At 42.9% G+C, this 23178-nt stretch overlaps 2 long non-coding RNA genes across 5 annotated transcripts in view; both read right to left on the reverse strand.

The window, feature by feature from the left end:
- The window catches only part of LOC148314577 (uncharacterized), a 28128-nt gene extending 25779 nt beyond the window's left edge, over nucleotides 1-2349 (reverse strand). For all 3 annotated transcript variants that reach the window (XR_015841668.1, XR_015841669.1, XR_015841667.1), the window contains exon 1: nucleotides 2259-2349. This is a non-coding gene — a long non-coding RNA (uncharacterized LOC148314577). The remainder of the gene's footprint in view (nucleotides 1-2258) is intronic.
- Nucleotides 2350-2444: 95 nt separating this feature from the next.
- Nucleotides 2445-23042, reverse strand: LOC148314578 (uncharacterized). Of its 2 annotated transcripts, XR_015841671.1 has the most exons (7): nucleotides 22942-23042; nucleotides 22724-22814; nucleotides 17017-17117; nucleotides 16840-16940; nucleotides 5892-5992; nucleotides 5715-5815; nucleotides 2445-2535 (listed from the first exon to the last, which is right to left on the reverse strand). It is a non-coding gene; the product is annotated as an uncharacterized LOC148314578 (long non-coding RNA). The 2 variants fall into 2 exon arrangements; XR_015841670.1 differs by lacking the exons at nucleotides 16840-16940; nucleotides 17017-17117; nucleotides 22724-22814; nucleotides 22942-23042 and adding an exon at nucleotides 9463-9564.
- Nucleotides 23043-23178: the final 136 nt, after the last annotated feature.

Here is a 23178-nt window from a genome sequence, read left to right on the forward strand (position 1 = left end):
GAATGACCCCTGTAAACATGCAAAAAAGGGCAAAAGTCGGACTTTCAAAAATTCATAACTCACTTCCTGTTCATATTAGACGTTAAAATATCAAATTTTTCGCCATGCCCGATGAGACTGCCAAGTTTGGTGAGTTTTTGTGCATGTTTCGGGGGTCAAAAATGCGATCGAACAATCGGAAAAATAATAATAATAATAATTTCTACAAAAACAATAGGGACTTCGCAGCGGTCGCTGCTCAGGCCCTAATAATAATAATAATAATAATAATAAAAGTAATAATATCTTCTACAAAAACAATAGGGACCTCGCCGCGGTCGCTGCTCGGGCCCCAATAATAATTTCTACACAAAGTCCATTGTGGTGACCCGCCCCCTTTTAAGTAAATTCAAAATGGCCGACTTCCTGTAAAACCTAGCTCATTGCTCCAAGAGACTTTTTTGTAGGTCTTGGTCTTATACATACAGTGAACCCTCGCTACTTCGCGGTTCACCTTTCGCGGGTTCAGTGCTTCGCGGGTCTAAAAAATATTCGGGGGCATTGTAGTTTCGCCGAGCGGCACGACGGGGCGCTGGAGCGGTTAGACGGCCGGCGTGCGCCGAAGAAGAGCGTGGGCGAAGAGGAGAGTGGACGAAGAAGAGCACGTTCCCCCGGACACGATCGGTGGCGACGTTTCGCGCGGTTCGGACCGTACCAGAGCTCCGGCCAGCGTGCGTGGCAGTTAAGCCGTAGAGGAGCACCTTCCCCGGGCACGGGCGGTGCCAAGCGGCCCCTACGTTTAACCGAATGGAAGCTCCGGAGGAGGAGGGCATGCTCGCGTCACAGTAAGCCGAAGAGGAGCACCTTCCCCGGGCACGGGCGGTGCCAAGCGGCCCCTAAGTTTAACCGAATGGAAGCTCCGGGGGAGGAGGACGGGCGTGTGTCACAGTTAAGCCAAATTGGAGCACCTCTTCTGCCCGGGCACGAGCGGAGCGCGAGGCTGTCAGTTATGAATGAATAAATGAATAAATAAATAAAGAATGCCACCTTTCATTTCACAGGGCACACCGGACGGCGTACCAGCAGGTAAAAGTCGGAGTAATTAAATAAATACAAAAAGAATGGCTGGGGAATAAAAAAACAATACGTTTTAATAATAATTTGGTTTTTTTGTTATAACATGAATTTCACTCTCTCTCTCCCCGTATATATATATATATATATATATATATATATATATATATATATATATATATATTTATATATTTATTATATATATTGTATATTTTTTTTAAGCATTTTTGAAGGTGCGCCGCTACTTCGCGGATTTTCAGTTTTCGCGGATGGTCTCGGTCCCCATTAACCGCGATAACCGAGGGTTCACTGTACTCCATAAAATTTACAAAAAGCGAGGTGAAACACTCAACCAGAGCTGCTTTTTTTTAACATTTCTCGAGGGCCATGGCGAGCCATTTCAAAAAAGCTGCACAACTAACGTATAAAATATTGATAAATTTGCTCGGCCTGATGTGTGTGTAAAGTTTTACGAGTTGTCGTTCATATTTAGAACCTCATAATCAGCTTTGTTTTATTGCCGAACAGTGCAATGCCACTCCCACAACTTTTCACGAAAAATCACGAATTTCGTATTGTGACATCCTCATGGCCGAAACAGTCATCCGAGCATATATGAGGGCGACCTTGTTGAGTTGCACGGAGAAAAACATCCAAGAAAATAACTTGTATTAGCTTTTACCAGTTGGTGGCGCTACTACTACGATGTAAAATAAGTTGGTAGATGTCTTCAGGGCTGAAGTATCCTCAAATGTGTACAACTTCGAGAAGATAGGATCATCTGAGTCATGTTGCCGGAGCTTTTGTTGCCACAGAGTACAATCGGACTTTTCAGCACCTTAATAGCCACGCCTTTTGCCAAAACGTCACAAAATTCGGCAGAGAGTAAGATCATTGTCTTGAGTCTTTTCTGACTCATTTTCAGTCGGATTCGTCAAAAGGGCACCGTGCAGTACGTGAAAATTAAAATAAAAACAAATTTTTGATTCCACTTGGCGGCACTGTGTGTATAACAAAATAATAACATTAAGATGTCTTCAGGTCGGGACGTTTTATTTACAGGTGAAGGTTTGGATTTTTAGGAGCATGTGCAGGGGAGTTATTAAGCATTCATTTATTTGTATTAGGTTCATTTTGTCTTCTTATTATTGATATTTGACTGATTCATTAAAAGCAGACAATTATGTTTTAGGTTAATTTTTTACCTGACATGTTTCGGCGAGTCTTTCGCCTTCTTCAGAGTGTCGCATGATGGTGTCTTGAGACCCGTCTTTATCAGCTGATGTTCCATGAGGGTGTGACTTACCTGTCAAAAAAATGAAAAATCAGAGCAGTAAAAGAACAAGCACAACATGAACATTACAAATCAGCAATCACTGACCACTGCAAAAGGGAAAACCACATCATGGACCGGGAGAAGGGCAGGGTCATCCGCACCGAAGAGAACAAACAACAGCGCTGGATCAGAGAGGCCATTGAGATCTGCAAGCGAGGCATAAAAACCATGAACAGAGACAAGGGAGCCTTCATCCTCTCTACCACCTGGAGGAGCATTTTGGCGGAGTGAACGGACAGCGGGGGGCGTGACTTGCCTTCATTCTTGTGACAGGTAAGTCACGCCCTCATGGAACATCAGCTGATAAAGACGGGCCACAAGACACCATCATGTGACACTCTGAAGAAGGCGAAAGACTTACGTATTGTGACATCCTCAAGGCCTAAACACTCATCCGAGCAAATGTAAGGTAGATTTTGTTAACCTGCCCGGAGAAAAAAATCAACGAAAATAATTTGTATTTGTTTTAACCAGTTGGTGGCGCGACCACTGCGATCAAAAATAAGTTGGCAGCCGTCTTCAGGGCCTGAATATCCTCAAATGTGAAAAATTTCGAGAAGATGGATCATCTGAATCATTTTGCAGGAACTTTTGTTGCCACGGAGAATAATCAGACTCTGCGGCACCGTAATAGCCACGCCCTTCGAAGGAAAGTCACAAAAATAGGGATAGAGTAAGATCAATGTCTTGAGTCTTTTCTAGCCAATTTTCAATCAGATTCGTTAAAAGGGCACCGTGCAGTACGTCAAAATGTAAAAAATGATATTGATTGGCGCAAGGTGTATAACTGAATATAAACATATAGATGTCTTCAGGTACAGACTCTTTATGTACATGTGAAGTTTTGGATTTTTAGCAGCATGTGCAGGAGAGTTATTAAGCATTTTGTCCATTGCGGCGAAGGAAATCTTAAGTGAAAACTTTGATGCCCCGCCCCCGTCATATAGTATTTCGGAAACAAAAAATTTTAGCCCCAGTGTTTGTGCCAGGTCTTCAGATGCTACAGACAGAATTTTAAGGCAATCAGATGAAGCCTTTAGATCAGGGTGCAAAAGAATGACCCCTGTAAACATGCAAAAAAGGGCAAAAGTCGGACTTTCAAAAATTCATAACTCAATTCCTGTTCATATTAGACGTTAAAATATCAAATTTTTCGTCATGCCCGATGAGACTGCCAAGTTTGGTGAGTTTTTGTGCATGTTTCGGGGGTCAAAAATGCGATCGAACAATCGGAAAAATAATAATAATAATAATTTCTACAAAAACAATAGGGACTTCGCAGCGGTCGCTGCTCAGGCCCTAATAATAATAATAATAATAATAATAAAAGTAATAATATTTTCTACAAAAACAATAGGGACCTCGCCGCGGTCGCTGCTCGGGCCCCAATAATAATTTCTACACAAAGTCCATTGTGGTGACCCGCCCCCTTTTAAGTAAATTCAAAATGGCCGACTTCCTGTAAAACCTAGCTCATTGCTCCAAGAGACTTTTTTGTAGGTCTTGGTCTTATACATACAGTGAACCCTCGCTACTTCGCGGTTCACCTTTCGCGGGTTCAGTGCTTCGCGGGTCTAAAAAATATTCGGGGGCATTGTAGTTTCGCCGAGCGGCACGACGGGGCGCTGGAGCGGTTAGACGGCCGGCGTGCGCCGAAGAAGAGCGTGGGCGAAGAGGAGAGTGGACGAAGAAGAGCACGTTCCCCCGGACACGATCGGTGGCGACGTTTCGCGCGGTTCGGACCGTACCCGAGCTCCGGCCGGCGTGCGTGGCAGTTAAGCCGTAGAGGAGCACCTTCCCCGGGCACGGGCGGTTCCAAGCGGCCCCTAAGTTTAACCGAATGGAAGCTCCGGAGGAGGAGGGCATGCTCGCGTCACAGTAAGCCGAAGAGGAGCACCTTCCCCGGGCACGGGCGGTGCCAAGCGGCCCCTAAGTTTAACCGAATGGAATCTCCGGGGGAGGAGGACGGGCGTGTGTCACAGTTAAGCCAAATTGGAGCACCTCTTCTGCCCGGGCACGAGCGGAGCGCGAGGCTGTCAGTTATGAATGAATAAATGAATAAATAAATAAAGAATGCCACCTTTCATTTCACAGGGCACACCGGACGGCGTACCAGCAGGTAAAAGTCGGAGTAATTAAATAAATACAAAAAGAATGGCTGGGGAATAAAAAAATAATACGTTTTAATAATAATTTGGTTTTTTTGTTATAACATGAATTTCACTCTCTCTCTCCCCGTATATATATATATATATATATATATATATATATATATATATATATATATATATATATATATATATATTTATATATTTATTGTATATATTGTATATTTTTTTTAAGCATTTTTTAAGGTGCGCCGCTACTTCGCGGATTTTCAGTTTTCGCGGGTGGTCTCGGTCCCCATTAACCGCGATAACCGAGGGTTCACTGTACTCCATTAAATTTACAAAAAGCGAGGTGAAACACTCAACCAGAGCTGCTTTTTTTTAACATTTCTCGAGGGCCATGGCGAGCCATTTCAAAAAAGCTGCACAACTAACGTATAAAATATTGATAAATTTGCTCGGCCTGATGTGTGTGTAAAGTTTTACGAGTTGTCGTTCATATTTAGAACCTCATATTCAGCTTTGTTTTATTGCCGAACAGTGCAATGCCACTCCCACAACTTTCACGAAAAATCACAAATTTCGTATTGTGACATCCTCATGGCCGAAACAGTCATCCGAGCATATATGAGGGCGACCTTGTTGAGTTGCACGGAGAAAAACATCCAAGAAAATAACTTGTATTAGCTTTTACCAGTTGGTGGCGCTACTACTACAATGTAAAATAAGTTGGTAGATGTCTTCAGGGCTGAAGTATCCTCAAATGTGTACAACTTCGAGAAGATAGGATCATCTGAGTCATGTTGCCGGAGCTTTTGTTGCCACAGAGTACAATCGGACTTTTCAGCACCTTAATAGCCACGCCTTTTGCCAAAACGTCACAAAATTCGGCAGAGAGTAAGATCATTGTCTTGAGTCTTTTCTGACTAATTTTCAGTCGGATTCGTCAAAAGGGCACCGTGCAGTACGTGAAAATTAAAATAAAAAAAATTTTTTTATTCCACTTGGCGGCACTGTGTGTATAACAAAATAATAACATTAAGATGTCTTCAGGTCGGGACGTTTTATTTACAGGTGAAGGTTTGGATTTTTAGGAGCATGTGCAGGGGAGTTAATAAGCATTCATTTATTTGTATTAGGTTCATTTTGTCTTCTTATTATTGATATTTGACTGATTCATTAAAAGCAGACAATTATGTTTTAGGTTAATTTTTTACCTGACATGTTTCGGCGAGTCTTTCGCCTTCTTCAGAGTGTCGCATGATGGTGTCTTGAGACCCGTCTTTATCAGCTGATGTTCCATGAGGGTGTGACTTACCTGTCAAAAAAATGAAAAAATCAGAGCAGTAAAAGAACAAGCACAACATGAACATTACAAATCAGCAATCACTGACCACTGCAAAAGGGAAAACCACATCATGGACCGGGAGAAGGGCAGGGTCATCCGCACAGAAGAGAACAAACAACAGCGCTGGATCAGAGAGGCCATTGAGATCTGCAAGCGAGGCATAAAAACCATGAACAGAGACAAGGGAGCCTTCATCCTCTCTACCACCTGGACCAGCATCTTGGCGGAGTGAACGGACAGCGGGGGGCGTGACTTGCCTTCATTCTTGTGACAGGTAAGTCACGCCCTCATGGAACATCAGCTGATAAAGACGGGTCACAAGACAGCATCATGTGACACTCTGAAGAAGGCGAAAGACTTTTGTATTGTGACATGCTCAAGGCCTAAACACTCATCCGAGCAAATATAAGGTAGATTTTGTTCACCTGCCCGGAGAAAAACATCAACGAAAATAATTTGTATTTGTTTTAACCAGTTGGTGGCGCTACCACTGCGATCAAAAATAAGTTGGCAGCCGTCTTCAGGGCCTGAATATCCTCAAATGTGAAAAATTTCGAGAAGATGGATCATCTGAATCATTTTGCAGGAACTTTTGTTGCCACGGAGAATAATCAGACTCTGCGGCACCGTAATAGCCACGCCCTTCGAAGGAAAGTCACAAAAATAGGGATAGAGTAAGATCAATGTCTTGAGTCTTTTCTAGCCAATTTTCAATCAGATTCGTTAAAAGGGCACCGTGCAGTACGTCAAAATGTAAAAAATGATATTGATTGGCGCAAGGTGTATAACTGAATATAAACATATAGATGTCTTCAGGTACAGACTTTTTATGTACATGTGAAGTTTTGGATTTTTAGCAGCATGTGCAGGAGAGTTATTAAGCATTTTGTCCATTGCGGCGAAGGAAATCTTAAGTGAAAACTTTGAAGCCCCGCCCCCGTCATATAGTATTTCGGAAACAAAAAATTTTAGCCCCAGTGTTTGTCCCAGGTCTTCAGATGCTACAGACAGAATTTTAAGGCAATCAGATGAAGCCTTTAGGATCAGGGTGCAAAAGAATGACCCCTGTAAACATGCAAAAAAGGGCAAAAGTCGGACTTTCAAAAATTCATAACTCACTTCCTGTTCATATTAGACGTTAAAATATCAAATTTTTCGCCATGCCCGATGAGACTGCCAAGTTTGGTGAGTTTTTGTGCATGTTTCGGGGGTCAAAAATGCGATCGAACAATCGGAAAAATAATAATAATAATAATTTCTACAAAAACAATAGGGACTTCGCAGCGGTCGCTGCTCAGGCCCAAATAATAATAATAATAATATTAATAATAATGAAAGTAATAATATTTTCTACAAAAACAATAGGGACCTCGCAGCCGTCGCAGCTCGGGCCCTAATAACAATTTCTAGAAAAACAATAGGGACCTCGCAGCGGTCACTGCTCGGGCCCTAATAATAATAATAATAAAAATAATAATAATTTCCACAAAAACAATGGGGACCTCGGAGCGGTCGCTGCTCAGGCCCTAATAATAATTTCTACAAAAACAATAGGGACCTCGCCGCCGTCGCTGCTCGGGCCCCAATAATAATTTCTACACAAAGTCCATTGTGGTGACCCGCCCCCTTTTAAGTAAATTCAAAATGGCCGACTTCCTGTAAAACCTAGCTCATTGCTCCAAGAGACTTTTTTGTAGGTCTTGGTCTTATACATACAGTGAACCCTCGCTACTTCGCGGTTCACCTTTCGCGGGTTCAGTGCTTCGCGGGTCTAAAAAATATTCGGGGGCATTGTAGTTTCGCCGAGCGGCACGACGGGGCGCTGGAGCGGTTAGACGGCCGGCGTGCGCCGAAGAAGAGCGTGGGCGAAGAGGAGAGTGGACGAAGAAGAGCACGTTCTCCCGGACACGATCGGTGGCGACGTTTCGCGCGGTTCGGACCGTACCAGAGCTCCGGCCGGCGTGCGTGGCAGTTAAGCCGTAGAGGAGCACCTTCCCCGGGCACGGGCGGTGCCAAGCGGCCCCTAAGTTTAACCGAATGGAAGCTCCGGAGGAGGAGGGCATGCTCGCGTCACAGTAAGCCGAAGAGGAGCACCTTCCCCGGGCACGGGCGGTTCCAAGCGGCCCCTAAGTTTAACTGAATGGAAGCTCCGGAGGAGGAGGGCATTCTCGCGTCACAGTAAGCCGAAGAGGAGCACCTTCCCCGGGCACGGGCGGTGCCAAGCGGCCCCTAAGTTTAACCGAATGGAAGTTCCGGGGGAGGAGGGCGGGCGTGTGTCACAGTTAAGCCGAATTGGAGCACCTCTTCCGCCCGGGCACGAGCGGAGCGCGAGGCTGTCAGTGATGAATGAATAAATGAATAAATAAATAAAGAATGCCACCTTTCATTTCACAGGGCACACCGGACGGCGTACCAGCAGGTAAAAGTCGGAGTAATTAAATAAATACAAAAAGAATGGCTGGGGAATAAAAAAATAATACGTTTTAATAATAATTTGGTTTTTTTGTTATAACATGAATTTCACTCTCTCTCTCCCCGTATATATATATATATATATATATATATATATATATATATATATATATATATATATATATATATATATTTATTATATATATTGTATATTTTTTTTAAGCATTTTTGAAGGTGCGCCGCTACTTCGCGGATTTTCAGTTTTCGCGGGTGGTCTCGGTCCCCATTAACCGCGATAACCGAGGGTTCACTGTACTCCATAAAATTTACAAAAAGCGAGGTGAAACACTCAATCAGGGCTGCTTTTTTGAACATTTCTCAAGGGCCATGGCGAGCCATTTAAAAAAAGCTGCACAACTAACGTATAAAATATTGATAAATTTGCTCGGCCTGATGTGTGTGTAAAGTTTCACGAGTTGTCGTTCATATTTAGAACCTCATAATCAGCGTTGTTTTATTGCCGAACAGTGCAATGCCACTCCCACAACTTTTCACGAAAAAGGACTAATTTCGTATTGTGACATCCTCATGGCCGAAACAGTCATCCGAGCATATATGAGGGCGACCTTGTTGAGTTGCACGGAGAAAAACATCCAAGAAAATAACTTGTATTAGCTTTTACCAGTTGGTGGCGCTACTACTACGATGAAAAATAAGTCGGTAGATGTCTTCAGGGCTGAAGTATCCTCAAATGTGTACAACTTCGAGAAGATAGGATCATCTGAGTCATGTTGCCGGAGCTTTTGTTGCCACAGAGTACAATCGGACTTTTCAGCACCGTAATAGCCACGCCTTTTGCCAAAACGTCACAAAATTCGGCAGAGAGTAAGATCATTGTCTTGAGTCTTTTCTGACTAATTTTCAGTCGGATTCGTCAAAAGGGCACCGTGCAGTACGTGAAAATTAAAATAAAAACAAATTTTTGATTCCACTTGGCGGCGCTGTGTGTATAACAAAATAATAACATTAAGATGTCTTCAGGTCGGGACGTTTTATTTACAGGTGAAGGTTTGGATTTTTAGGAGCATGTGCAGGGGAGTTATTAAGCATTCATTTATTTGTATTAGGTTCATTTTGTCTTCTTATTATTGATATTTGACTGATTCATTAAAAGCAGACAATTATGTTTTAGGTTAATTTTTTACCTGACATGTTTCGGCGAGTCTTTTGCCTTCTTCAGAGTGTCGCATGATGGTGTCTTGAGACCCGTCTTTATCAGCTGATGTTCCATGAGGGTGTGACTTACCTGTCAAAAAAATTAAAAAATCAGAGCAGTAAAAGAACAAGCACAACATGAACATTACAAATCAGCAATCACTGACCGCTGCAAAAGGGAAAACCACATCATGGACCGGGAGAAGGGCAGGGTCATCCGCACCGAAGAGAATAAACAACAGCGCTGGATCAGAGAGGCCATTGAGATCTGCAAGCGAGGCATAAAAACCATGAACAGAGACAAGGGAGCCTTCATCCTCTCTACCACCTGGAGCAGCATTTTGGCGGAGTGAACGGACAGCGGGGGGCGTGACTTGCCTTCATTCTTGTGACAGGTAAGTCACGCCCTCATGGAACATCAGCTGATAAAGACGGGCCACAAGACACCATCATGTGACACTCTGAAGAAGGCGAAAGACTTTCGTATTGTGACATCCTCAAGGCCTAAACACTCATCCGAGCAAATGTAAGGTAGATTTTGTTAACCTGCCCGGAGAAAAAAATCAACGAAAATAATTTGTATTTGTTTTAACCAGTTGGTGGCGCTACCACTGCGATCAAAAATAAGTTGGCAGCCGTCTTCAGGGCCTGAATATCCTCAAATGTGAAAAATTTCGAGAAGATGGATCATCTGAATCATTTTGCAGGAACTTTTGTTGCCACGGAGAATAATCAGACTCTGCGGCACCGTAATAGCCACGCCCTTCGAAGGAAAGTCACAAAAATAGGGATAGAGTAAGATCAATGTCTTGAGTCTTTTCTAGCCAATTTTCAATCAGATTCGTTAAAAGGGCACCGTGCAGTACGTCAAAATGTAAAAAATGATATTGATTGGCGCAAGGTGTATAACTGAATATAAACATATAGATGTCTTCAGGTACAGACTCTTTATGTACATGTGAAGTTTTGGATTTTTAGCAGCATGTGCAGGAGAGTTATTAAGCATTTTGTCCATTGCGGCGAAGGAAATCTTAAGTGAAAACTTTGATGCCCCGCCCCCGTCATATAGTATTTCGGAAACAAAAAATATTAGCCCCAGTGTTTGTCCCAGGTCTTCAGAAGCTACAGACAGAATTTTAAGGCAATCAGATGAAGCCTTTAGGATCAGGGTGCAAAAGAATGACCCCTGTAAACATGCAAAAAAGGGCAAAAGTCGGACTTTCAAAAATTCATAACTCACTTCTTGTTCATATTAGACATTAAAATATCAAATTTTTCGCCATGCCCGATGAGACTGCCAACTTTGGTGAGTTTTTGTGCATGTTTCGGGGGTCAAAAATGCGATCGAACAATCGGAAAAATAATAATAATAATAATTTCTACAAAAACAATAGGGACTTCGCAGCGGTCGCTGCTCAGGCCCTAATAATAATAATAATAATTATAATAAAAGTAATAATATTTTCTACAAAAACAATAGGGACCTCGCCGCGGTCGCTGCTCGGGCCCCAATAATAATTTCTACACAAAGTCCATTGTGGTGACCCGCCCCCTTTTAAGTAAATTCAAAATGGCCGACTTCCTGTAAAACCTAGCTCATTGCTCCAAGAGACTTTTTTGTAGGTCTTGGTCTTATACATACAGTGAACCCTCGCTACTTCGCGGTTCACCTTTCGCGGGTTCAGTGCTTCGCGGGTCTAAAAAATATTCGGGGGCATTGTAGTTTCGCCGAGCGGCACGACGGGGCGCTGGAGCGGTTAGACGGCCGGCGTGCGCCGAAGAAGAGCGTGGGCGAAGAGGAGAGTGGACGAAGAAGAGCACGTTCCCCCGGACACGATCGGTGGCGACGTTTCGCGCGGTTCGGACCGTACCAGAGCTCCGGCCAGCGTGCGTGGCAGTTAAGCCGTAGAGGAGCACCTTCCCCGGGCACGGGCGGTGCCAAGCGGCCCCTAAGTTTAACCGAATGGAAGCTCCGGAGGAGGAGGGCATGCTCGCGTCACAGTAAGCCGAAGAGGAGCACCTTCCCCGGGCACGGGCGGTTCCAAGCGGCCCCTAAGTTTAACCGAATGGAAGCTCCGGAGGAGGAGGGCATGCTCGCGTCACAGTAAGCCGAAGAGGAGCACCTTCCCCGGGCACGGGCGGTTCCAAGCGGCCCCTAAGTTTAACCGAATGGAAGCTCCGGAGGAGGAGGGCATGCTCGCGTCACAGTAAGCCGAAGAGGAGCACCTTCCCCGGGCACGGGCGGTGCCAAGCGGCCCCTAAGTTTAACCGGGGGAGGAGGACGGGCGTGTGTCACAGTTAAGCCAAATTGGAGCACCTCTTCTGCCCGGGCACGAGCGGAGCGCGAGGCTGTCAGTTATGAATGAATAAATGAATAAATAAATAAAGAATGCCACCTTTCATTTCACAGGGCACACCGGACGGCGTACCAGCAGGTAAAAGTCGGAGTAATTAAATAAATACAAAAAGAATGGCTGGGGAATAAAAAAATAATACGTTTTAATAATAATTTGGTTTTTTTGTTATAACATGAATTTCACTCTCTCTCTCCCCGTATATATATTTATATATATATATATATATATATATATATATATATTTATATATTTATTATATATATTGTATATTTTTTTTAAGCATTTTTGAAGGTGCGCCGCTACTTCGCGGATTTTCAGTTTTCGCGGGTGGTCTCGGTCCCCATTAACCGCGATAACCGAGGGTTCACTGTACTCCATAAAATTTACAAAAAGCGAGGTGAAACACTCAACCAGAGCTGCTTTTTTTTAACATTTCTCGAGGGCCATGGCGAGCCATTTCAAAAAAGCTGCACAACTAACTTATAAAATATTGATAAATTTGCTCGGCCTGATGTGTGTGTAAAGTTTTACGAGTTGTCGTTCATATTTAGAACCTCATAATCAGCTTTGTTTTATTGCCGAACAGTGCAATGCCACTCCCACAACTTTTCACGAAAAATCACGAATTTCGTATTGTGACATCCTCATGGCCGAAACAGTCATCCGAGCATATATGAGGGCGACCTTGTTGAGTTGCACGGAGAAAAACATCCAAGAAAATAACTTGTATTAGCTTTTACCAGTTGGTGGCGCTACTACTACGATGTAAAATAAGTTGGTAGATGTCTTCAGGGCTGAAGTATCCTCAAATGTGTACAACTTCGAGAAGATAGGATCATCTGAGTCATGTTGCCGGAGCTTTTGTTGCCACAAAGTACAATCGGACTTTTCAGCACCTTAATAGCCACGCCTTTTGCCAAAACGTCACAAAATTCGGCAGAGAGTAAGATCATTGTCTTGAGTCTTTTCTGACTAATTTTCAGTCGGATTCGTCAAAAGGGCACCGTGCAGTACGTGAAAATTAAAATAAAAACAAATTTTTGATTCCACTTGGCGGCACTGTGTGTATAACAAAATAATAGCATTAAGATGTCTTCAGGTCGGGACGTTTTATTTACAGGTGAAGGTTTGGATTTTTAGGAGCATGTGCAGGGGAGTTATTAAGCATTCATTTATTTGTATTAGGTTCATTTTGTCTTCTTATTATTGATATTTGACTGATTCATTAAAAGCAGACAATTATGTTTTAGGTTAATTTTTTACCTGACATGTTTCGGCGAGTCTTTCGCCTTCTTCAGAGTGTCGCATGATGGTGTCTTGAGACCCGTCTTTATCAGCTGATGTTCCATGAGGGTGTGACTTACCTGTCAAAAAAATGAAAAATCAGAGCAGTAAAAGAACAAGCACAACATGAACATTACAAATCAGCAATCACTGACCACTGCAAAAGGGAAAACCACATCATGGACCGGGAGAAGGGCAGGGTCATCCGCACCGAAGAGAACAAACAACAGCGCTGGATCAGAGAGGCCATTGAGATCTGCAAGCGAGGCATAAAAACCATGAACAGAGACAAGGGAGCCTTCATCCTCTCTACCACCTGGAGCAGCATTTTGGCGGAGTGAACGGACAGCGGGGGCGTGACTTGCCTTCGTTCTTGTGACAGGTAAGTCACGCCCTCATGGAACATCAGCTGATAAAGACGGGCCACAAGACACCATCATGTGACACTCTGAAGAAGGCAAAAGACTTTCGTATTGTGACATCCTCAAGGCCTAAACACTCATCCGAGCAAATGTAAGGTAGATTTTGTTAACCTGCCCGGAGAAAAAAATCAACGAAAATAATTTGTATTTGTTTTAACCAGTTGGTGGCGCTACCACTGCGATCAAAAATAAGTTGGCAGCCGTCTTCAGGGCCTGAATATCCTCAAATGTGAAAAATTTCGAGAAGATGGATCATCTGAATCATTTTGCAGGAACTTTTGTTGCCACGGAGAATAATCAGACTCTGCGGCACCGTAATAGCCACGCCCTTCGAAGGAAAGTCACAAAAATAGGGATAGAGTAAGATCAATGTCTTGAGTCTTTTCTAGCCAATTTTCAATCAGATTCGTTAAAAGGGCACCGTGCAGTACGTCAAAATGTAAAAAATGATATTGATTGGCGCAAGGTGTATAACTGAATATAAACATATAGATGTCTTCAGGTACAGACTCTTTATGTACATGAATAGAATAGAAATAGAAATCCCTTTATTGTCATTGTACACAAGTGTGCAACGAGATTAGAGGGCTCCCTCTCCAGTGCAATACAACTGTAATACAGACAAATATATAAATTAGATGAATAAATAAGAATGGAATAAGAAGTTTTGGATTTTTAGCAGCATGTGCAGGAGAGTTATTAAGCATTTTGTCCATTGCGGCGAAGGAAATCTTAAGTGAAAACTTTGATGCCCCGCCCCCGTCATATAGTATTTCGGAAACAAAAAATTTTAGCCCCAGTGTTTGTGCCAGGTCTTCAGATGCTCCAGACAGAACTTTAAGGCAATCAGATGAAGCCTTTAGGATCAAGGTGCAAAAGAATGACCCCTGTAAACATGCAAAAAAGGGCAAAAGTCGGACTTTCAAAAATTCATAACTCACTTCCTGTTCATATTAGACGTTAAAAAATATCAAATTTTTCGCCATGCCCGATGAGACTGCCAAGTTTGGTGAGTTTTTGTGCATGTTTCGGGGGTCAAAAATGCGATCGAACAATCGGAAAAATAATAATAATAATAATTTCTACAAAAACAATAGGGACTTCGCAGCGGTCGCTGCTCAGGCCCTAATAATAATAATAATAATATTATTAATAATAAAAGTAATAATATTTTCTACAAAAACAATAGGGACCTCGCAGCCGTCGCAGCTCGGGCCCTAATAACAATTTCTAGAAAAACAATAGGGACCTCGCAGCGGTCACTGCTCGGGCCCTAATAATAATAATAAAAATAATAATAATTTCCACAAAAACAATGGGGACCTCGTAGCGGTCGCTGCTCGGGCCCTAATAATAATTTCTTCAAAAACAATAGGGACCTCGCCGCCGTCGCTGCTCGGGCCCCAATAATAATTTCTACACAAAGTCCATTGTGGTGACCCGCCCCCTTTTAAGTAAATTAAAAATGGCCGACTTCCTGTAAAACCTAGCTCATTGCTCCAAGAGACTTTTTTGTAGGTCTTGGTCTTATACATACAGTGAACCCTCGCTACTTCGCGGTTCACCTTTCGCGGGTTCAGTGCTTCGCGGGTCTAAAAAATATTCGGGGGCATTGTAGTTTCGCCGAGCGGCACGACGGGGCGCTGGAGCAGTTAGACGGCCGGCGTGCGCCGAAGAAGAGCGTGGGCGAAGAGGAGAGTGGACGAAGAAGAGCACGTTCCCCCGGACACGATCGGTGGCGACGTTTCGCGCGGTTTGAACCGTACCAGAGCTCCGGCCGGCGTGCGTGGCAGTTAAGCCGTAGAGGAACACCTTCCCCGGGCACGGGCGGTGCCAAGCGGCCCCTAAGTTTAACCGAATGGAAGCTCCGGAGGAGGAGGGCATGCTCGCGTCACAGTAAGCCGAAGAGGAGCACCTTCCACGGGCACGGGCGGTTCCAAGCGGCCCCTAAGTTTAACCGAATGGAAGCTCCGGAGGAGGAGGGGATGCTCGCGTCACAGTAAGCCGAAGAGGAGCACCTTCCCCGGGCACGGGCGGTTTCAAGCGGCCCCTAAGTTTAACCGAATGGAAGCTCCGGAGGAGGAGGGCATGCTCGCGTCACAGTAAGCCGAAGAGGAGCACCTTCCCCGGGCATGGGCGGTGCCAAGCGGCCCCTAAGTTTAACCGAATGGAAGTTCCGGGGGAGGAGGGCGGGCGTGTGTCACAGTTAAGCCGAATTGGAGCACCTCTTCCGCCCGGGCACGAGCGGAGCGCGAGGCTGTCAGTTATGAATGAATAAATGAATAAATAAATAAAGAATGCCACCTTTCATTTCACAGGGCACACCGGACGGCGTACCATTAGGTAAAAGTCGGAGTAATTAAATAAATACAAAAAGAATGGCTGGGGAATTAAAAAATAATATGTTTTAATAATAATTTGTTTTTTTTTGTTGTAACATGAATTTCACTCTCTCTCTCCCCGTATATATATATATATATATATATATATATATATATATATATATATATATATATATATATATATATATATTTATAAATTTGCTCGGCCTGATGTGTGTGTAAAGTTTCACGAGTTGTCGTTCATATTTACAACCTCATAATCAGCGTTGTTTTATTGCCGAACAGTGCAATGCCACTCCCACAACCTTTCACGAAAAAGGACGAATTTCGTATTGTGACATCCTCATGGCCGAAACAGTAATCCGAGCATATATGAGGGCGACCTTGTTGAGTTGCACGGAGAAAAACATCCAAGAAAATAACTTGTATTAGCTTTTACCAGTTGGTGGCGCTACTACTACGATGAAAAATAAGTTGGTAGAAGTCTTCAGGGCTGAAGTATCCTCAAATGTGTACAACTTCGAGAAGATAGGATCATCTGAGTCATGTTGCCGGAGCTTTTGTTGTCACAAAGTACAATCGGACTTTTCAGCACCGTAATAGCCACGCCTTTTGCCAAAACGTCACAAAATTCGGCAGAGAGTAAGATCATTGTCTTGAGTCTTTTCTGACTAATTTTCAGTCGGATTCGTCAGAAGGGCACCGTGCAGTACGTGAAAATTAAAATAAAAACAAATTTTTGATTCCACTTGGCGGCGCTGTGTGTAAAACAAAATAATAACATTAAGATGTCTTCAGGTCGGGACGTTTTATTTACAGGTGAAGGTTTGGATTTTTAGGAGCATGTGCAGGGGAGTTATTAAGCATTCATTTATTTGTATTAGGTTCATTTTGTCTTCTTATTATTGATATTTGACTGATTCATTAAAAGCAGACATTTATGTTTTAGGTTAATTTTTTACCTGACATGTTTCGGCGAGTCTTTCGCCTTCTTCAGAGTGTCGCATGATGGTGTCTTGAGACCAGTCTTTATCAGCTGATGTTCCATGAGGGTGTGACTTACCTGTCAAAAAAATTAAAAAATCAGAGCAGTAAAAGAACAAGCACAACATGAACATTACAAATCAGCAATCACTGACCACTGCAAAAGGGAAAACCACATCATGGACCGGGAGAAGGGCAGGGTCATCCGCACAGAAGAGAACAAACTACAGCGCTGGATCAGAGAGGCCATTGAGATCTGCAAGCGAGGCATAAAAACCATGAACAGAGACAAGGGAGCCTTCATCCTCTCTACCACCTGGAGCAGCGTCTTGGCGGAGTGAATGGACAGCGGGGGGCGTGACTTGCCTTCATTCTTGTGACAGGTAAGGCACGCCTTCATGGAACATCAGCTGATAAAGACAGGTCACAAGACACCATCACAGGGTTCGAAGTTAACTTTAAAAACTGCTTGCCCATAGGGCAAGTGCCACTAAAATTTGCCTTGCCCGAGTGGCCAAATTACTTGCCCAACTTGGGCAAGTGACAATTTTTTTTCTCTTGCCCTGAGTGACTTTTTGTATGACAAAGTGTCTAATTACAAATTGCATGAATTTTTTGTTCGGACAGTTCCCGCCTAGAAAGAATTAAAAATACGTTACAATCATAAGGGTTGCTTATAGAAAAATGTATCATGTATTAACACATTAATTAGGTGTCTGCTGACCCAGGATTATGTTATTGTTATGTTATGTTATATATGAAAGAGAATGTGGAATGACACTGAACGATGGAAGGTGGAAGGATGTGGAAAGATTGTGAATGACATTGAATGATTTGGAATGACACTGAAAGATTTTGAATAATACTGAATGACACTGAATGAAGTAAAACTTTCTGGGAACGGGCCAATTCAAGATAGCTGCCGCACTGTGGGGGAGGCTTTGGTACCAAATTTGGAAAGAGACCCAAACGGTTGGGTCCATTTTATATCAGTGTGGGGGTGAAACGTTGGTCTCGGCGGAGCTGTCTGAATATTGGAGAAGTTAGAAGACAAAGTAAAACAGAACAATTAAAATCACTCTTCAAATACATATTGTTTGGTGGGCAGAGCATGATTTACAGCTCACCATTTTATTGCATGCACCAAGCATGTTATACATTTTTCTGTCCATGGGATGGCGTAGTCAAGAAAAATGAAGCATCTCGAAGCCCATTCGTGTGTGAAGTATTTCCCTGCAGGGCTTGGCTGCTTTATGGGGCTTCATTTTGCCATCACTAGTTTTAGATAGTTTTAATTTTTGAAAGAGCATTTTTGTTTTAGTATTAAGGTAGGCCAGAAATGGAATGAAATGCAGAGATAGAAATGACACAGGAAAAATTTGGCTAGAAGGGCTATAATTTTCATTAAAGCAGAGAAGAAAATAGAAACTACAAAAAACATTGATGTGTACTTGTCCACTTTAAGGTAGAACTGGTTGAAGTGAAATGAGTCACAAGATTGGAAAAATAGGAAATAAAATAGAATTAACATGTTCATTTTTGTGATAAGAAATTTGTGATTAGGTGAAAAGGGGAAAAAAAAGAGAATTACAGGCTTTTCAAATAAAACAACCTAATTTAAATTGGCCAACTTGTAAAATGGAAAAGAAAATTCTAAATTATGCACAGAAAGCATGAACGTGTTGGGCAGAAGGAAGGAAAAAGAAAAGAAAGAAAGGAGGAAGCAGTAAGTCTTGTTACAAAACATTAACTTTTCAGGACGAGTTGTGGTAGCAATGGAGGATCACGTGACGTAAAAAGTCAAACATAAAAGTGTGTGTAGAAGGAGTTCTACATCAACATGCGTTTTACTCATTAGGCCGTGATACACTGACAAAATTGGACTTCAATAGAATTAATAAGCACGGGCGAATTCAAACAAACGTCAAAACTTTAAAGGGGCGCATTGTCAGTGATAAGAAAGAGAAAAGATATTGCCAGACCACTTTTCTGTAAAAACTTTCCTTGGGACGCCTCGGTGACCCCCATTAAATCCCTGACCCTTCATAGATAAAGTTGAGGCCCAGTGCCTCTCAGGGCTGTAATTTATGTGGCAGAGAAAGGTCCAACAAGCCTTGGTAATCTTTAAAACAGTATCGTCATGGCCATGGAATGGGTTGTGTATGTTGGAACTTGTGAAGATACACTACAAGATTGTATCGACAAAGCATCTTAACGCACTACCAAATTATTATAAGCCATTTGAGCAAAACAGTGACTGCAAAAAATGACTTCATTAGCCTGGGTTACTGCAGGAACCAGGGCAAAATGAATTCATTTGCATATTTAGTCACAACAATTTGGATTTCGTGGCAGAGAACCACTTAGAGTGTGATTAAGAGCTTTCACTGCTGCTTTAAGGAATCAAAAAATTACATTCTTTTCCCACCACATTCACATTGCACGCCGGCCTAATTGTCACAGGGACACATTATACTGATAAGTTGCGGTGCATTTCAGCCCAGCGTCATTATTTCCCCGCATCATCTAGGAGGCGCCACACGACTGTGGAGCCGTCCAAATTATCACCAAACCGCGACTTGACCTTCCTCCCGACTGGAGGAACTCAGACTTGTAACACAGACCAGGTGCGCATTCCAGACTGATAAGAAGTAAAAGTGTTTGAGAACCAAGGTCGCAGCCTGAAATCAAACTGGCTTTTATGCGATGGGAGTACTAACATTGTGATACCAACGGATAAGAGATTGTTAGGATAAGCAGGAAGAGCGTAGGCGGGTGTGAGCTAATTAAAATTTGGGGTTTCCCATCTTGTATGAGTTGTATGGTTACAATGTGGACTGACAGTCAAGATAAATGTTCATGCGTTCTGTCGACATTGGGCTTTAAAAACCACAACAGGAAAAGAAAAGTTGTGCATAAAGCACGTCTAAAATAGTTATTTGTGAACGCAAAATTCACTTAACAGAAAATGACACAATTACAATTGGAAACTGCCTCGCCTTTATATCGACACAGCGCAGCTAAAAGGGAAAATGAACACACCCCCACACGCACACACACGCAGAAAATCAACTTGACAATTTGATCCCACGCCAGGGAAAAAGGTACCAGTAATTGAACGCACAAATTGGGAGAACAAAGGTGCAAACATTGCTGAGGACAGGATCAGCAAATTGGCAGATGGCAAATCCTGGCTGCCTAATTCATTGATTGGAAAAGTAATAAGAGTGACACACGAGCATAACCATGAGTCAAGAGAGGGGTAGTATGATATGAAATTGTTCCCACATACAGACTTTTCAACAAAAAACTTTTTTTTAGACAGTGTTATTTGTTTGAGATGCAATATTGTTTGGTTGTAATTCATATGTTTTCAAAATGGATTAAGTTGTTTCCGACAACATATGTTGATGCTAAAACAGTTGGAAAAAGTGTTGTGTAATCAAATTGTCAGGTTCAATCACCTAAGCATTCACTGAACATAGGCTAAATGAATGGAAGGAAGACAAGAGTTGATCTTTTACTCGCGAGGAGAACGAACAGAGGTGTGCTCAGTTACATCTCCAAATTCGTTCTGGAGCACACTCCGCCGAGCCCTCTATTTTATTAGGGAAGTCCCTAACAATACAATGTATTTGCACTAAGAGATGAAGGGGGGAGCACCAGCAGGAACATGTAAACATCTCAGACACAAGAGGAAAGACAGACATCAATGGCAGTCATCCACTGATTGAAAAGGCAGATATGCCCTTTTAGTGCTCTGGTACTAAAGTCTCAGTCCTTTTGTTTCAGAGGTGTGTCTCAGCACACCTCCTTTGATGTTGCAGACGTTGATCCAGTCTTCAGGCATCCGCTTCTCTGTGAAGTCTTCTCATCCATATGGTCAAACATGGGTCACGCTGTGGAACAATTCTTTTGCAATACTAATAGAGTAAAATATGGGATAAAATACATCTTCAACCTAACACAAATTATCCTGACATTTGGAATTTCAAGAAGTGATTTGAAGTGAAAATTATGCATTTTGTGAATGATGTTGTAACAAGTGGGACAGTTGTTGCAAAATTGACTCAAAGCGTCATTGTGCATACAGTCTGCAGGACTTGTGGAACGCACTAATGGGACTGTTAAGGGCAGACTTATCAAGAATATGAGGGAAAAAAAGGAGACAATGACCAGACTGTGTTTCAATCACAGCAATGAGGATAGTGCCAGCCGAAGTTAGGACACTATCCCCTATCGACTCTCAGGTTCATCAGAACCACCAGCGACTGGCACATCAGTCCCAGTCCACATGGGAAACATGTTTTGCCCACAAAAAAAAAAAAAAAAAAAAAAAGACGCAATTACTGGCCAGTGTGTTCTGATCCACAGAGAAATCACGTCCGTGTGGGAGACCAACTCTTCTTCAAGGTGCTGAAACGACTTCGTTGGGACAAGTGAATGCTGAGATGGCCCTCGCCAGATGATTGCAGTGACCCCGACGGCAGCAAAGGTCGCGGGGCGTGGCAGCTGGATCCACCAGTTGCAGTACAAGCTTCTCCGGTTTCCAGCTAAAGGCCGAGCAACGCGAATCCCTCGAACAGGAGCCCACCTGAGTCACAATATCGGACCACACGCACATCGGAACCGCACAACCAGCCACAGATACGAATGTTGAAGCCACAGAACAAAAAGATTAGATATTGTTTGGAAATTAATGACGTACATAAAGAATTTTAGCCTTGATTGGAGAACATTACTGCATTTACATTTTTAATAAAATGAAACAATTATTGATGTTATGACCACTACGAAGAATTTGAAAGACAATATATCGGGATAATTATGGTTTTCATTTTTGTTATGTGTAGTCTGTTCATGTTGCATTATTCTTATGACAAAGATGATTATTAACTGCATGTTTGTTGCCCAAATGTACCATTACAACCTGATTGATGTTGAGAATGACGAATTCGAACTGGACAATGACAAACTCGAACTGGACACTGAAACCTAAATAACACATGGACCCTTTTGCCCCTGCCCCCACACATGCACACACATACACCACACACGAAGATCCGGGAGGTAAAGACGGCTGTCCCCTCCTACAACGAGGCAAGGGCCTCCATCAAGTCGCCGCAGAGACAAGCTCTGCGTGGAGACAAGCTCTGCGTGGAGACAGTTTTGTTATTTTTCACTAGGTATATTGAAGTTTTTTTATGTTTTATTCCCAAGTGACCAACATACCATGAGAATCTCGTTCCACGCCGGAAGGGAGGAGGGGAATTTTGTCCCTACTGAGGGTTTTCGCCCCTCCACGGATGACCACACTGTTGTATGATTTCATTATGATGATCTGTCTTAAAGCCGTAAGGACATGATTTAAACCCACAAACGGGGGAATGTGAGATGGGATGAGGATATGTAAATAGTTTGTGTATTTCTAATCATGTTTTTATACACTATTTGTATCAGTTATAATTGCGCACACACACACAGACACTCACATTATTGCTTTAGCACACACGCGCACAACTGGAACACACGCACACACTTTAGTTTCGAATTCCTGACTGACTACTGTGGTTGATTGCTTCCTGCCTGCCTGCTAGAATTTCAGACAGACCTCCATTGTCTGCTTAGGTTGCTGATAAAAGACCGAACGGGTGGTAGAGAGTGAGAGAGAGTGCGCGAGATTGAACTGGCAAGACGCCTGCTTCACCTCCTGACTTCCTCTCCCATTCGCGAATGGTCAAAAACAAAACTCTAACTGGTTTGGTCTGGATTTATGCCACCTTCAGTCTAAAAATGGCGTCAGGACGTTTTAAACCTGACAGTTGCCTTGAGATCTCCGAGCTCGAACTGCCCTATTCCCACCTTGATCACAAGCTCCCATGAACCACTTGGACAGGGTTGCCTGTGTCCTTCTCGTTGATGTCCTTTGTGGCTCCATTCCTTTTCAGTGCTCCTAAAACAAAAAAGACAAGAAGCCAACTTAGTAAAGCTATTTAATGATTGTGAAACCTTATGGGACATGCTGAAATGTCTTCACACCACAATCCCTTAAAAAAAAAAAAAAAAAAAATATATATTACCGTATAGAACATCCGAAAAAGGCAGGTCTCGGCGCTTGTTCTTGCTACGATGTCCAAAGAGATTGTACTTCAGAGACAGAGGATTTGTCATGATGAACGCCATCATTGTTCTGACACTATCGTCCAATCCACCAATACCTGCAACCATTATAACATGGGTGTCACTCGATCCAGATAATCATCACACACTTAAAAATATTTTGGCAGTTAAACTGGGTATGATAAACGTCACAGGAA

Source organism: Idiotropiscis lumnitzeri, unplaced genomic scaffold (assembly GCF_059441095.1).
Source record: "Idiotropiscis lumnitzeri isolate Australia: NSW breed Sydney's pygmy pipehorse unplaced genomic scaffold, RoL_Ilum_1.0 HiC_scaffold_266, whole genome shotgun sequence".
Lineage (NCBI taxonomy): Eukaryota > Metazoa > Chordata > Actinopteri > Syngnathiformes > Syngnathidae > Idiotropiscis > Idiotropiscis lumnitzeri.